General features: G+C 43.1%; 1 protein-coding gene across 1 annotated transcript in view; it reads right to left on the bottom strand.

The window, feature by feature from the left end:
- LOC131265799 (protein kinase C and casein kinase substrate in neurons protein 1) overlaps positions 1-16,212 on the bottom strand; it is a 42,984-nt gene that overhangs the window by 8,989 nt on the left and 17,783 nt on the right. The window contains exon 3 of the mRNA XM_058268116.1: positions 2,390-2,484. The gene's annotated coding sequence lies outside the window, so the exon portion shown is untranslated. The remainder of the gene's footprint in view (positions 1-2,389; positions 2,485-16,212) is intronic.

Consider the following 16,212-nt stretch of genomic DNA (forward strand, 5'->3'; position numbering starts at 1 on the left):
TCGGGCATTAGGGATCTCGTCCGAAGGATTCACAGGTCGCAAAGAACGACCTCACAAATAAAATGCCCGAGCTGACCTAGTTCCCATGCATCGATTTTCCTCTTGCAAAGGGTTTCCGGATTCGATAGATGCCGACGGGGCGGATGTCAAGAAGAAAGTGGTCAAAAGCAGGAAGAGACCCAGCTGAAGCGGTAACACCTTCGTCCACAAATATTTCCCATGAAAAGGGCAAATGAATGGGACGAAGAAGGTTTTGCTGGCCGTTCCGTTCATTAATGTTTTATAACCGGCTGGAGGGAGCATGTTCGTGATGCATGCGATACCTTAAACACCTCGCAACGTGCGGTCTGGTTTTGGGAAGCGGGAGCACGGTGTGACCGTAATCAGCCTAATCGAATCGATGCCCCGATCGTAGAGCGTCGTCGTCGGAGACACCTCTCCTTTCCGGCTAAGCTACCACCAGACCAGGCGGGTCTACAAACGGTGGACCGTTGTCTAATGAATCAGTTATGGGCGGGGAGATATTAGGGTACCGTCGTCTCCCGAATGCGCGTGCCAACGAAAACAACGACACCGTACCGGAAGATTTGTCTCGATGGCCGGATGATTGGCTACCTCACCTCGGGCTATAGGAAATGGACTATATATTGCATGAATCGTGCAATGCGTGATGGAAAATGCAGACTACTGTTTGTTTTTGTTTTCTTTCCGTTCGTGATGGTATTTTAATATTGCACTAAACTACATTAACGCTACTAGTGCTACTCTACGCAGCGTTTAATTTAACAAATTAATGTTTATCCTCGCTGAATGCCAGAGAGAATTTATAAAAAAAAAATTTCGTTAAAGAATAAGGATGGAATGAATAGACTTTGAATATAAAACTCAAAATAGTCCGATTGAAAATTGTCTAAAAGCAGTAGACTTTGCGAGATGCATTAGAATCGATTTTGTTAAAACCACACAGATCACCACCATTTCCTCTCGTAATTTCTACACCTCATTTCTCTTTATACTTAAATATTCGAATTAAACTATTTCTTTTCTTCAATTTTAATTAGCTTTTATATCTTCGTGCATCTTGTCACCATCCACTCTGGTCAAGATCAATGACAGGGCTGATTACCCCATCCATTTTTCACGTTCACGAGTTCGTAATTCTTAAAAGTATTTTAATTCAATCTGCCTAGATGGCTTTACTTCTTCTAATTTTTGTTACCAACTAGCTTACGAATCGTTTAGATTTTTTAAATTGTGTTCAGATTCAATCTTGCGCTTGATCATATTATCCGTCATTCAATTATTATCGTTTTAACAGTCAATCTATTTGCCTCAAACCCTGCATTTTCATTAGTGGTGCTTAACTGTACTACAATCTTCTTCCCTTTTCGCCTCTGTTTGCCCAACAATTCTTCCGCTCACTTATCGTCAAAGATTTGTTTCTGTCATTCAAATGCGTTGCTTCTGCCATCCGCCACGATCACTTGATGCACAGTCGTGCATCATCCGGCCGAGATTACCTCCAATTAGGAGTCACCAAGGGAAGCGGTTGGGTAACGAATGGCGGAATGACATTCCTCGCTACCGGCGGCCAACGCGAGCATTATGTCAGCTGCATCTGACGGCAGACGAGAGAGCCAAGTTTCAATCAAAAACTATTCGCAGCATGTCATCGCAACCGGTGTTTGTCATTCGCGTGAAGAGGAGGAAGATTCTTCGCCAGTGGTTGTTTCGCCGTGCGTCTAGTTCAAGCATCACTACTCCAGGGGAACACATCGAGCCGTCGGGTTTGGGTCGCGGTAAACCTACCATATCCCATAAAGACACCCTCACAGGCCGTTTTGTACGGATGTGACGAGTGGATCGCATGTCTGCGGCTACGGTAGGAGATGTCTAAATCTAAAGACTTCCTTCAAACTGCTGGTATCGGTGGTAAACACAATTTCCGTCACCGTTTATTCGCACATCATGTCAGAATGTATGTGTCGCCTCTTCCCAGTGGCGGATACGATGGAAAATGCTGCCAGACGGGAACGTGTGATGATGATGATGTGTTTGCGTGCATCTGAGGCCGCTTCCGACGGGTGTTTCATTCATGAGAATAGGAAACGGAGAAAGAAAATCCCAGTTTTTTCAGCTCACTTCACCGTTTCATCAGTGAATGTCTCATGGAACGTGCAAATATTAAGTAAGGTTATTTAAAATATCTTCTCCATATGGCAAAACGTGCTTTCGTACATTTTTTGAGCATTAGTCTTTCAATTTGAAATAATCTTTAGAAGGATGCACAACGTTGTTATTCACCTCCACACGGGTTCTTTTCCACTATTGCTGTAAAAATAAAATAAATAGTGTGGAAATGTTACAGTTGATTATTCTTCTATCTTACCTCATCTGAGCGCGGGCAACATGGTTGCGGCCAGCCAAGTTTCGATGATGGATGAAACTGTTCCTCCGTTTACACTTTCACTGTGCATATGATTCCTGGGCAACGGTGGAATAGAAGATAAAAGAACATCCCGTTAGTAATAAATTCATCAACCAATTTACGCGGTATTCAGCGTTCGATTACTTCACAGACTGTATTATTTATAATAAAAATTCCCCTAGGCTCAAGAAGACCCACCATTGCGTTGCTGCCCATGGTTGAGCTTCGCTTTTTTAAGGTTCGATTGCCTATAAATCTATCCTTTCACGGGCATAGAGCGTTGGCGAGAAATGACGTCTTTTTCTACCGTATCCGTACTAGCACTACCTTGGCTTAGTAAGGTGAAACAATGGAACATTTTTCACACCAGTTCAATAATATGCCCTCTTATTTGAACCCTCATGCCCCGCAACGGAAGGGCATCTCATGAATCACATGCTCGTAACGATTGTCGTTATCTCGTGCTGCAATGGATGCACATTTCAGCCACATCGACTCCCAATAGGCACAACAATGGCAGTAGACGTGTACGATCGCGATCTATATTATTCAATTTTTACTAATGATAAAATAGAATAGAAGGCGCATCATATCTACAAACTGCCTAATGTTGATGAAAATAAACATTTAAAAAGAAGTTTGCTGTTCTGTTTTTATTAAAATAAATTTAATTTCAGAGGATTGCAAGTAAAATGTTCCAACAGAAAGAATGGATTGCAAGTAAAATGTTCCAACAGAAAGAATGAATGGTATTCTGTTATTTTACCACCCTTTTGCTAAGCTTTTGCACCCTACACTGAGCTCAGCAAAAGCGTTATACCGTTGGAGAACTGACGTGTGACAACAACAGCGTTACGATCAATGTTAGTCGAACAACATTCACACAACACAAGGGTCTCCGGGTAGTTGCCACTGTTGCAGTGCACCGTTGACAGACAGCTTTCCACCTAAAAAGCGTTCCGCTCCGTTTCCGTTTTCCTGTACCAAGCGAGTAGTATGGATGCGGAAATCAAATCGACAATCGTAAAGGGTTAAAACAAGGGTTTGTTTTATCCGATCCGATAGTAGGCGGTTGTGATGCTCATTTAATTTTCAAATGTTATTTAAATGTCGCCACAAATATGTGAAATGATTTTAATGCAAAAAAGAAACCTAATAACTAACTATATGTTACCCAGAACACGACAATCTATGAATGTTTTACTGCTGCAGGCTGGTCCAATATGTTGCTGTAACAAAGTGATGTAATTCGAATTACTAGAAACGGTTGCGCCAAGAACTTCGCATAGGTCTTCCCTAGAAAATCCATTACAACAATTAGGTTACCGACTGCTTGAAGTCGTCGGCCACTTAGCTATGGTTTCTCACAATTTAATTACGACCTACTAGGGTAACTAAAGCTCTGATACAGTGGAAACTTATACACCTTTAAGTTTTAAATTTCACATTGGCTTGAATTCTTCCCTAGCCACCCCATGTTTTGGGCCTGATGGTGCAACAAACAACCCCGAACGTTTGACTGATGGTGGTGACACACAACACAAACATAATATCGATACAATTGGCATCTCTTCGAGCTCAAACTCTCTTTATAGAACATTCCTTCGCCATCAGGTTGTTCCAATAAAACGCGCCACCTCATTGGATCGTAAAATGTTTATGGCGGAAAGTAAAACCACCAAAGCCACCATCATCCACCTTCGCCCGACACTACTTTTTCGTGGGCCGGTTGGGGTGGGTGTTTGAAGCGAGCCGGCGACGAAACCATTTTTGGGATTGCATACTATTTTAGGCCCACCACGGGTTTGTTGCGCCACCACTAGTAATCTTTTCTAGAGGCAGTAAATTCTGTTGAGGGTTATTGGTTTCGATTCAAGGTTTGATTGCTAAAGGGTGAACATAGTATGTCATAAAGAATTCTGGAACATATGACGCTATTATGTTTGAGTTGCATTTTAAGGTAGAACATATCAAATTCAAATTGCTTCTCCAAGTCCGTTACCAGAACGAGTGGAAAAGATACAAAGCTTCCCCAGGCGAAAACTGGTCGCTATCGCTATCTCGAGCCGTTTCGCTCTCTCCAGATGGCGCATCTTCACGATTATGGGAACGTCGCCACGTACCACATACGTAATGCCACGAATGCCGGAAATATTGGGCACGACACGCAAACCAGTGTACGGCCACAGGCCAGAATTCGTGCCTCTTACCCGTCGTGCCGCCAGAAGCGAACGGCGCGATCATAACCGGTTCCGGGAGGCGCAGAACAGGTTGACCACCGTGAAATAGAAGTTAGCGAAGTCGCTGCTGGCGTGGCAAAGAAGAGAGTGTGATTTTTTCGGTCTCTGCGTACTGGTCTTTTTTTTAAGAAAGAACCACATCACGCAACATCAGCAGCATCCGAATCCGAATCCCAAACACACATGTGAGACCCACCCTTAAAAGAGACGTCTGCAGGGCGGTCGTTCTTCTTGAATTAGCGTACAAAACTCGTACGCGACGATTCTTCGAAAGGAATTCGAAAGAAGGGAAAAAAACCCCGTTAGCATGGCACCCAGCATCAAATCGAATTTCCTACTGCTTTTCGCTTTCCATGGCCCTCGAGTAATATCCACCCGTCTTGGTGGAACTCAAATTCACCACCAAATCTTCGCCAGCTCTTTCCAACGGCTTCGAGAGGCACACGGAGAGCAAATTGCGTTCGCATGTAGTGGATGATGTTTTCTAACCCAACGACCATATGGTGTCATCCTGCCATGCTTTTCGATAGACACGTCCAACCCAGGCAACTGTTGGCGTTTCTATCGTTTCCAAAAATCAATTCTACTCAATGGCGGAAGAAATTTCACCAAACACCCGTAGAAACCACCAACAAATGAATCTCTATCGAATAACGGCAAACTTGGACAACGTATCAGCTTTTAAACTATAAAATTTCCCTTAGATTATATGTCGACTTTACTGTGTTGCGTTGATCTATCGTTGGAATTTTTGGGAAATTTTTCTTTTCCAAATTACAGAGGCATCAAAGAGGCGCGAAATTCCATCGTCCTTTGATGCTTCTTCTGTTTCATTTGATTATTTTAAGATGATATGTTAGTATCACATCTAACGATCGATTTGCGTGTGAGTTCCCCCGAACGGTGGCGACGTAAAAATAACCAGGATTAATTTCACAACACACGAGTCAACCGGTACGAAGGAGAAATTTGACTATTTAGACATCTTTCACCCATGTCACCATTTCAACAGAAGCTAGTTTTTCAAGCGTCAAACTACCAGTTGAACGAATAGTTTTATCTCATCCTCTAAAGTCAACAAATAACAGAAAGCAGTCGCATATTAATAGATCCGGAATGCATGTTAATCGAATTAGTCCGAACGATTGAAGTCTTGAGACGATCACGGGCGATTAAATCATCATCACCGGGTATCGCGAATGCCGATAGATAATTATCGTGATTGCAGTGATTATCCACAGGGCTCAGATCCGTTCCGATATTATGACTGAACGATCATACTGACAGCTCAATTGGTATCCGATTCCAGTTTGGTGCTACTTTCTCAATCTGCAGTTGATCATGCGGACAACTAAGTTGCTCACTAAGTTGCATCAATCCACAAACCCTCAAAGTGATTTACAGTTAAGCTAAATACGATAAACGCACCTTAAAACGCTTAGGGAACCATTGGTTTGTTTATTCAAAGCTAAACTTTCCTCTTAAAGTTAAGAGTGTGGTTATAGGTAGAGACGGGAAGGGCAAAGATTGGTCATTGTTGATGATGTTCATGGGACTATCGATCGTTCGAAAGGCTAGACAGAGTCAGTGGTGGCGACATTCCGGATTCAATTTATGTGGAATTCATTTCCAACTTCGTTCGAAAGAGAGAAATAGAGGACGAAAGACATCTCTCGATAGGTTCCGAATTTTATCACTAACTCTTACTCCATCGAACTTTACGAACAGCTTTTCTGATCTCTCGCCGAAGAACCGGACGAAATATATTGCCGCCCGAAAGTGGCACAAGGTTTATCCCCTCCTTTATAGATATCTTGTCTCCACGCTTCCTGCTATGCCGTATGGTAATCCTAGGAGAAAGTGCCATGATCCTTCCTCAGCCGGCATTTTTGCCTCTACGGATCCTCCGGCCAAAGAATGTCCGCTGAACTCATAAGCGCACACGCTGGCCTTGCAGAAATTATTATAATTTACGCATAGATTAACCATCAATTTAGAGTCCGTTTAGTCCCCGTCCACCATCCCTTGCCTTCCGGCCGGTTTCTTAGGTCCTGCGGTCGCCAATGTCAGTGACCGATGGACAGTCTGGCCCCGGTCAATACCACGTCCGTTGAGCTCGGCTTGCGGAAAAAGAAACCCCTGAACGAAAGTAGCGACATCGACCAAGACGCAGCGGATTGCGTACTCTTTCGATAATCATCGGAGCACCGGATCGGAAGATCACGGCAACCTCATGATGGCGCTGGTGGTGGTGCATGCGTTCCCTTCGGAAATTGTTGATCGGACCCGGTGATCCGCCGATTGAAAGTACGATACACCGCCACCAACATCGCAGCATACCGATGCGCGGAGGGAAAACTACCAAACGTACCACCATCGACCACAGATAAGGTATGGACTCACACACCTGATCTTCAACCCGATCTTCAACTTGATCTTCGAGCGTCGCAGATTGAAGACGTGCTGCAGTGAAGTGAGGCTGCTTTCATCCGGTTCGGTGCACCTTCGTTTCTCCTTCTGTCTCTCTCTCTCCGCGTTTACGACGCGAGCAGCAAACGGTTTTATGTGAGCCAGTTTCACCTTAACCTTGGCGGAAGCAACTCCTCTTCCGATCGATCTCATGTCGTGTCGTCGCCGTGCACGAATGTTGCAGACTCGAATTACATCGTGTTGGAAGGAAGAAAAAGTACGATCACTCATCATTCAACGCAAGACTTCTTCGAGGAATTGTTTTGCAACACTTTCATTCCCAATCTTGCCTTTTCTCATGCTAAGCCGAGATGGCGGTTTTAAAGGAAAGTTTTATTTGAACTACCATCGCCATCGAAATGGCAATGAATTGCCATCGAAATGGCGATGAATGATGATGAAATAAATGTCGTTTTATTTTCACCAGTTGCCCAATAAATCTGGTAGAAAAATAACTACTGTAATTTCAGTGACAGACGTAGTAAAGTTTTGAACCAATTTTAGTATCTGTCCGTAATGAAAGCTCTAACAAATTTCTGTGTAAATGAATAAACATTTTATGGTGTTAATAAAGCAACCTGATGAAAGTAATATAATGTAAAACAGCATCGTGCGGTTTGTTATCCTTGTTCAAATTTATCCCAATTACATTTTTTTACAGTTTTCCAGTCATGAAAATTAGTGCTTAACGTTCAATTGTGAAATTTGTTCATACCATACTCTAAAACGACACCATAAAAGATAAAATTATTGCAAGCATAACATATAGATAATTTATTGTTTCTGCTGCAGGAAAAAGCTTTAAAAATTACCAGACATAATTCCTACAGTAAAACTCATTATTCGATGCTGACAGCTTGTTGAAAGAGTTTGCGAATCCATGTCAAAAATTCCGCCACAGAAAAGAGACAGTAATTATTCGGCTGGCTGCAGCGAAATTCTACGGGCAGCTTTTAGCTTTAGGTCATCGTCTGAAAAAGTGTACGTGGGGGCTTCGGCAGCAACCCCGGAACATTGGTCTCATAATCAGCACATTCACAGGAGCAGCACATTGAAAAGGAAAAAAAGAAACAAGAGGGAAGGAAAACACTGAATTCCACTGTTGGACGACGACTCTTTTAATTTTCGCTAACAGCTTCTAGGGGCCCGTTTTTGCGCAAGTCTTACGCCCTCGGGGTAATTCGGTCACTCTCTGGTTGAGTTCCGAGTCATGCCATGCGAAAATGAAGCCTCAAACCTGCATCTCCTCCCGGCGGGGAGGGACTTTTTATTTCCGAATCGGAAAGTCATACCAGCAGGGGTGACTTTAAAATAACAAGCCGCGCGTTGGGTCAGGTTTATTTTACCTTTAGTCACACCGTGCTTCCACCGAAGTCCCCCATTGAGTCAGCCTACGGTCGGGTCGTTTTGAAAATTTACTTTACATTTCTCTTCTAGAAATCGGGACTTTCCAGTCCAGAGTCCAGCGTAGGATATACAACAGGCACATGCTGCTGCTTCACACTATTCCGGCCTTTTCTGTCGTACTTTAAAAAATGGCAAGCGTTCCGCCTTTGAAAAAAAAAAAAGATCCAATCGCCCTTCGATCGATTTTATCTCAAAGGAGCGCAGAAAACACACTCCAGCCAACACCTTACACTACGGTCCCTTCTTCCTTCCACTGACGAGCCTTTTTAGCGCCTTAAGCGATTTCGCACATTCTTGGCTAGATGATCTCCTGTTCACATTTTTTCCTGTTCCTTTTCGCGCGCAAAAATAACAGAAAAAAGATCTTATCACAAGCAGTCAACGCTGGGAAATGGTCAATTAAGGAGTTGCGTCCAAAGTAAGCTAATGCACAACAATTTAAAAACAGTAAAAATAAACACTTTTAACATAAGAACATTTGATAAATCGTTTCACTTTTTCGCGATGTTTTTCCAATGTAGCACAAATGTAAAATAAATGTGGTATTTTCTTCAGTTGAACGCAAAGTGATGATGAGTAATCTACAGACGACACGGTCTGACCTTAAAAAAATGTAAACACATTCCATAAACAAACACAATCATTCGCAGCTATCGTTATCGGTGGGTTTGAGAGAGGCACAAATGTTTAACACAAGTGTATATATTTCGTTGAATCATCGTTTGCAAAACACAAAAACAATCAATTCACAAACAAGTCGAATGAGTTTGATTATTTTGTTCCAAAGAATTTGCTTTGATCGGTTTGGTTTTTAAATTGAATTTCAAGAGAAAATTCAATTAAATTAAAACCAAAAACTACTTCACATGTTGATTTAACACATAACAAGTTTGAGAAGTAGGTAGTTTGCCATAACTAGAAGGGAATTTATTCAAAACCCTTGGATATTTTTATCCAAGCAACAGATAACATCTAGAATTTTTTTTCCGATTCCGAGAAAAATGTAGCAAGTGTTGCAATAATGACTGGAATTCCATTCCGGCGCCAACATCATCATCATCATCATCATACGCACAACGAAACGTTTTAATTTTATCTGTGGTTAGCAACATATGGAAGGCGAAAACCGCTAGAATGCGAAACCGCAACAGTTCTACACCCTACTTGACGGCATATCAAACACCAGACAAACGTCTTTAACCGAAGGAATTGGATAATGAAGCGTTGGGATTTTCCAGCCGCATGCAACATCATAGTTAGAATATTTGGAGAGTTATGCTGCGGTGATTCCCCTTAATCCGTCCATGTTTGCGCTCGTAGCTCGCTGAGGAAAAAGCTGGGTGTTGTATCATGTTGTTGTTCCGAATGACCTAATTATTATTCCCCGCAAAGTACCGAGCGGAAGGGCGTCGGTTACTGAAATTCATCCGACGTGTGCAGCACAAAGAATTGGTCCGCTTCGACCCACAGACACAATGGGGGAGAAAACCATCCCCGAACGCTACCGTAACCCCAAACGAGTTTTCATTCGATACAGCACTGCATCCTACAACCCGGCGCCGCTGCTGTCACCCTTCCGGGGCAACTGCCTGAAGTTACGCCGCCACCGCATCAAGGGTCTCGCGTTACGCGGAAATGCAATGGTCTGTGTGTCTATGTGTCCGGGAGTTCGCGCACGAGGTACTTTTCGTACTATCCGTAATCGCCCCTGGTTGGCCGCAGCTCCACTCCCTCACATCATCACCCAGCCAAACCGTCGGTCTGCTAAACAATCGGAGTTTCCACGCATTCTCGCCAGCAAACATTGTAACGGTGAACGCGGCTGACGCTTTGGCGCAGGAATGTTGATGCTGCTATTTTCGTTTTTTCGTTGTTGTGTTTAGATTTCTGCGCGAACCCACGAAATGGGGTATTTTCGGAAGGGTGGGAAACGTGGCGGGCGCGTAAAGCTGGCCGGGGTTGGGTTTGGTTGAGTTTTTGTTATGCAAAACGTGCATGAATTCGGTCAGCTGAAAGTATGCGTCACACTTTCCCGTTTGCCCGTTGTGGTAATTGTGCCGCACAGTTTTGGTCAAATTCTGCTGGTAGCAGAGCTGTTGTGTTGTGATACAACGGGCACGAAAAAGAGAACTTACTTCCTCTACCGCCGGGAGGTTGTAACATAATTTCACTTTTGTCGACAAAACACCTGATGCTATTTTCCGCGCGGGAGCTGTACTAAATTTATTTTATTTGAGTTCTCTATGTTTGATTTCATCAATTTTCGATGAACGCTTAAATTCCGATACATCCCATCATGCTCGTGCATCAACCGAAACCGGGTGGAATCATTATCGAGAGGTTTTTAATGGCACGTAGCCCTCCATCCACATCCAGCCTTGGCCCGCAAATGCCGGCAGTGATGTCATACATACTTCTTGCGGTAACCTATTATTGTAAAGCGTCTCTATAAAGGCTGCAGCAATTCGTCATTCCTTCACGTGCTATCAACCATAAACGTCAATCAGTATACGCACACGCAGTGAGTACAGTCTGTCAGCCGCTGATAAGAGGCGCCAAATGGGAGACTTTGGAAACGGTTCCATCGGTCGAGCAGCTGAGCATTGTCGTATCAATCGGCGTCGTGTGATGGAAAGATAAAATTCCAAGCACAATTCACAGCATGGCACACAACGCTTTCGAAAGATATTTGTTATAAGTACAAGAATTATAAACGTAAGCCAATGTTAACAGCATTCTCAAACTAAGCGTTAATTAAACAGCGTTTATCCAGCGGCAAAAAAAGGAAAAAAGCACCATTCAAGGCTGCCTTACCATGATGTCGGTTCGGTCGGTTGCTGTGGGGGCTTCGCAAAAGACGCGCCTAGACAGGAAATGGCAATTAATTGTTTCTTCGCAAGCACCCACGACGATATCATCACCTTCTTCGTGTGCTTCGTCCACCGTCTACGCGTACTAACTCTTGAAGGGGGTGAATTTTTCTCAAAGGCCCACCCCCAGCCAGCCATCTTTACGGTCGAAACCTTTTAACAGACGAGATGAGGAAAATCGGCGCAAAGAAGTAAATTGTACAGTACGTCTTAAAAAGGAAGCATAGCTCTATGAATCGTCCCTCGGTTGGAATCGTAGGTTAACTGTACCAAAACGGAATGACCAGTGTATCTAAATTCATTCAAGCTTTTCATTAAACGGTACAAACACATGTACATCACCCCTGTCCTTTAGTTGTCGCGGATCACCATCGAAAACCTTTCCAATGGTCGAAGGTAGGTTTGACGAGGCGATAAGTAACCGATTACCTCATCGACGGAATAACTGTCAGCGGACTCGTCGCCAGTAAGATGGATATCATCATCTCCATCGCCATCATCATCATCATCACCGCTCATCAAATTGCTAATGTATCGCTTATGAAGGTTAGTCCGATGAAACAATCATTTCATCATTGTGTAGCCAAAGGAAACAAGAGTTAAAGCTTGACAGCACACAATCTTTCGTTAGAAGCCACGCGAAGATCACTCTTTAACAGTTGTGTGAACAAGACATCGAAGAAATAAAACATACAATGGTCTCAAAACTACCATTAACTCGTCTTCAATATCCGCCTCTTTGCTGACCTAAAAACAGGAAAAAGATCAAAACTGGTAGGGGCTGAAATAAACTCCCAAAACACACAAAACCGTAAAAATCTCACCAGCACAAATCTCTGCACCCGAAGCGGTTGTTAACCTCTTGTTAGAAAGATTTGTCACAAAGTTTACAATTTTACCGCTCAGTCGACAATTTTATAGTCATCTTCGTTGTTGATCCATGGTTGAAAAAGTGATTACCTAAAACAATAAAAAGAGAAAAAAAGAAAATTTAGATCATCGTTTTCTGTTACTAGATTCTATAAAGTTTAGTTCATTATTTATTGGACAACTGTTTTTTTCTGCTTCAATGCATCTGTTCATCTGCGCTTTAATACTCATCTCTTGTCTTTACATATTATCTTGATCTGAATCGCATCTCAAGCAACCGTGAACCATCGTCCGTGATTAATCGACCGATAATGATGAGCATATTCGATTCGACTACCGCATTTCTCGGGCCCGTCCTTGATCGGTGTACGATTGGCAAAAGCCGAGCGGCACCTAATCGAAAGTGAATGAACGTGGGAGGTAATAAGGCTTAAGAAAGCGAAAACTGAAAACTCTTTCCGCCGGAACTTTCATCACAAACCAACGCCTTTTACCCATCGCTTCCTCCCGCGGTGGTGCAGGAGAAGAAGATGATGGTTAATAATTTGGCGAGTTTTTCTGTCCGTCAGCCAATTTCCTCCATTCAATATTCACAAGGAAAGGAAGATGTAGGCCAGTAAAGAAGGAATTGAAAAATTGGAAGTCGCTCGGTACAACTGATCTTGAAACTCATGAAGTTATTAGCTGAGCAGCACCGAGCGCATCTTCTTCGTATACACCGTGTTTCTTACCATTTCGGCGGAAAAACTGGACATCGATCGAGCGAAAAACCAACCAACTCATCCCTCGGAGATTGATTCGGGTCCATGCCCGTATTAAGATGTTACTGGAGGGGATTACTGCTTTGGTTTCTTTTTTCGTCGCTCTTTTTCTCGACACACCCGGGGTTTTCCGCCCCAAACAGTGTGGAAAAAGGGAGGCAATTAACGGTACAACATCGGGGGTGGGCCTTCCATTCGAACTCGGTGGAAACGAGAAAAAATGACATTAAAACTCAACTCCATCCAAAACCAATCTCGCTCAGTGCGGTACAAAACAAATAATTATCATGAAATCGAAAGTCTAACATTGCCCCGAAAAAAACCCAAACCCGTGGGGCGCCAGGGGGTGGCGGCCGAGCTCTAAATGCTGGATGCATGGGGAGGTCGGACTTGGAGTTCAATGGCGCGGCCAAACCCAACCCACCCCCACCCGAACTGTCAGCGGTACCGTAAAAAAAAACACCACGGTGGAGAATGCACTTTTCCTCTCGATTAAGCTTTTAACTTTCCTTCCCTAGACGGGGCGATGGATGGAGGCTGTGAAACTTTTTATTATTTCTTGCTCTATTCCGCCTTGCTTTGTCAAAACGGTAACTAACGGAGTTGCTCTTCCAATTTCCTTTGGCGATGGGACCTAAATGAAATAGAAATGTTTACAAACGGCCGTAATTAGGCTCAAGTAAAAGACTCTGCCTTTGATGTTGCAAACAGTTAGGAACTGGATAGAGGTGAGAAAGCGTCGTTTTCCGTCAATGTCAACTGTATTTCAACCGTGCCCCGCCGTCCGGGCTCTAATCGGTCATCGTCAAGTTCATCAAAGCTCGTCGTCATCGTTTGCACCTGTTCGGCAAGCCGTCAACTGCAAATTGTCCGTTCCAGCGCCGTTTTTTCTCAAGTCAAGGGAAAAAAACAGCTATACGCCGTTAACCTTCAACGACGGTGCGTCTTGACGATGCGCTTCGACGCTTTTGGGGCTTAATTTGATGTGTGTTGGTGCGCGTTTGAAAACGTGCTTGTGTGGTTTCCTTTTTTTTGTATCTGTATAACTGTCTTGATCATGATCACTGGCGTAGAAATAAAGCTAAACCCGATGCTCTTGAACCGTTTTGGAAGTGTGCTCGTTAACAACATTGTTGACAAATCTTGCAAGCGACGAGTGAAGTAATAACGTTCAACAGAAGATGCATGGAGAAGTTTATCTTCCAAACTATTTAACATATTTGCACGTTATAACATCATTGTATACCACCAATACAGTATTTTAGACGTTTTGTTGAAACAACTTTTTTTAATAATAATGTTCTGTTCCATAGAATATTTTACCAAATTATACGTTTTAGTTGTACTCTCCAAGCCCTCACTCTCATTGCCACTTTTATCCCACAGTCTACTTGATACAAAGCCTACTTCAGCTCAAACCATTTTGAATTCAATTTTTTTGTTGTATTTTATATACACTTCTTTGAAATAGTTCGCAACCCTTTAATGTCTCGTTTGAATATTCAAATTTAATATATACAGAAATTGATGCAGTTGATTGAAAGAGAACATGTGAGACTGATTCCCATGCATGACACCGGCACCAATTTTCAAACGAATAAAAACATGCGAAAATAAACTATTGGCATTTTGTCTGATCAAAACTTTAAACACATGATGTAGAAGAAACATCACTGAATTCATGAAAATTTAGACAGTATCTCGTTTTGCAGGTGTTGAGATATTGATGTTATTAGCATGGTGCCACCATGGTGTTATTTTTTAAATTTTTAATTGTTTTCTTCCGAGATGGAAATTCATTAAAGTGGCGTAGGTCATGAAATATTAATGAGCGAAGCGAGTTTGAAGTTCTGCGTTCTTTACAGGGAATTGGCTTGAACATCTCACATGAAATAGACCTAGGCGGAAGTATAATTTCTTCTCGCGCCGTATTGTTCTACATCCATTGAAGGAGAGGATTCATTAGCTGGAAAAAAACACGTCTGGTTTAAAATCTAATGGCAAAATGGGGCAATATTTTTGCTAATTAGTACATTACATCAAACGGGCCACCGATTGCGGTCCGAAACTTGCATTTTAAACTAGATCACGCCCGCAGAACCATAAAGCTGCTCGAAAATGTACCACGCATCGCACCGAATCGTGTTGATCATCGCCAGCATGAAATTATCGATGAAATTCACCGTTGCTGGTGCGCGAAATAGAGACACACGCTATGCATGTCGATTTGCGGCTTGCAAGTGCGACGTGAACGTGTGTATTATGTCAACCACGTGCGTGCAAAAGCTCACGCAGGCACTACCTCCACGTGATACTACATTGAGATCCGAACCCGAGGTGCAATTCGAAGCAACATTAGGTCACATCGACGACAGTTCAAGCGGTGGTGCTGTGTTCGACCATTTCTGCACGGATCGGTTTTACGATCGATTTCATTTGCTTCTCACGTATCGTAGCCACCTTTTCCCCCTCGAAGAAACCGGCGACCTAGGGAAGAAGAGGTGGAGCATTTCTGTCCGGAGAAGTAGTTTACGACGACTTGTGCACGTGCCGTTGCATTTTTTTTTTCATTACGTATTCGCCTCACAATCTGACAGCGGTGCGTAATCGAACGATGGTGGTGCGTAACCAAAATGCAATCGGCAGTTGCAGTTACTTCAAAACAAAAATCAATTCCCACTGCACCGATTGCCTACCTTTTTTCCGGCGCTATGTGCTCCTGCGCATACTAACGCAATATCCGGAGAGGAGGAAATCTGCCATTTGTTGTTTTTAAATTTTGCATCTAAATGCAATGACTCAAATAAAGAAACATCTATTTACAAATGCACACAAAATGCGCTGCAAAGTTGAATGCAAAAGCGTTCGGTTCAAGGCAGCGGATGGGAAGCGGTGAAGAGAAGCTTGCAGTATGCTGGAATGTCACCGTTAAGCTTCGCCAACAATGCAAAAGGTAGGCAAACTCTCACCAAACCTCACCACCCGCAGTCGGCCACCTGTTTGCCATCGAAAAGTCAACAACTTTCGATTTTCGAAACCGTTTAAATCTCGATTCAATTTGCTCGCTATGTTTACCTTTTTTTTTGGTTCGCTTCATCCTCTCGTTATAGTTTTTCGCCTCTCGCCTCGCGATCTTTTGCCCGATTCGCTTGTGCCAAGTTTTATCT

This window comes from Anopheles coustani, chromosome 2 (assembly GCF_943734705.1).
Source record: "Anopheles coustani chromosome 2, idAnoCousDA_361_x.2, whole genome shotgun sequence".
NCBI classification, from domain to species: Eukaryota; Metazoa; Arthropoda; class Insecta; order Diptera; family Culicidae; genus Anopheles; species Anopheles coustani.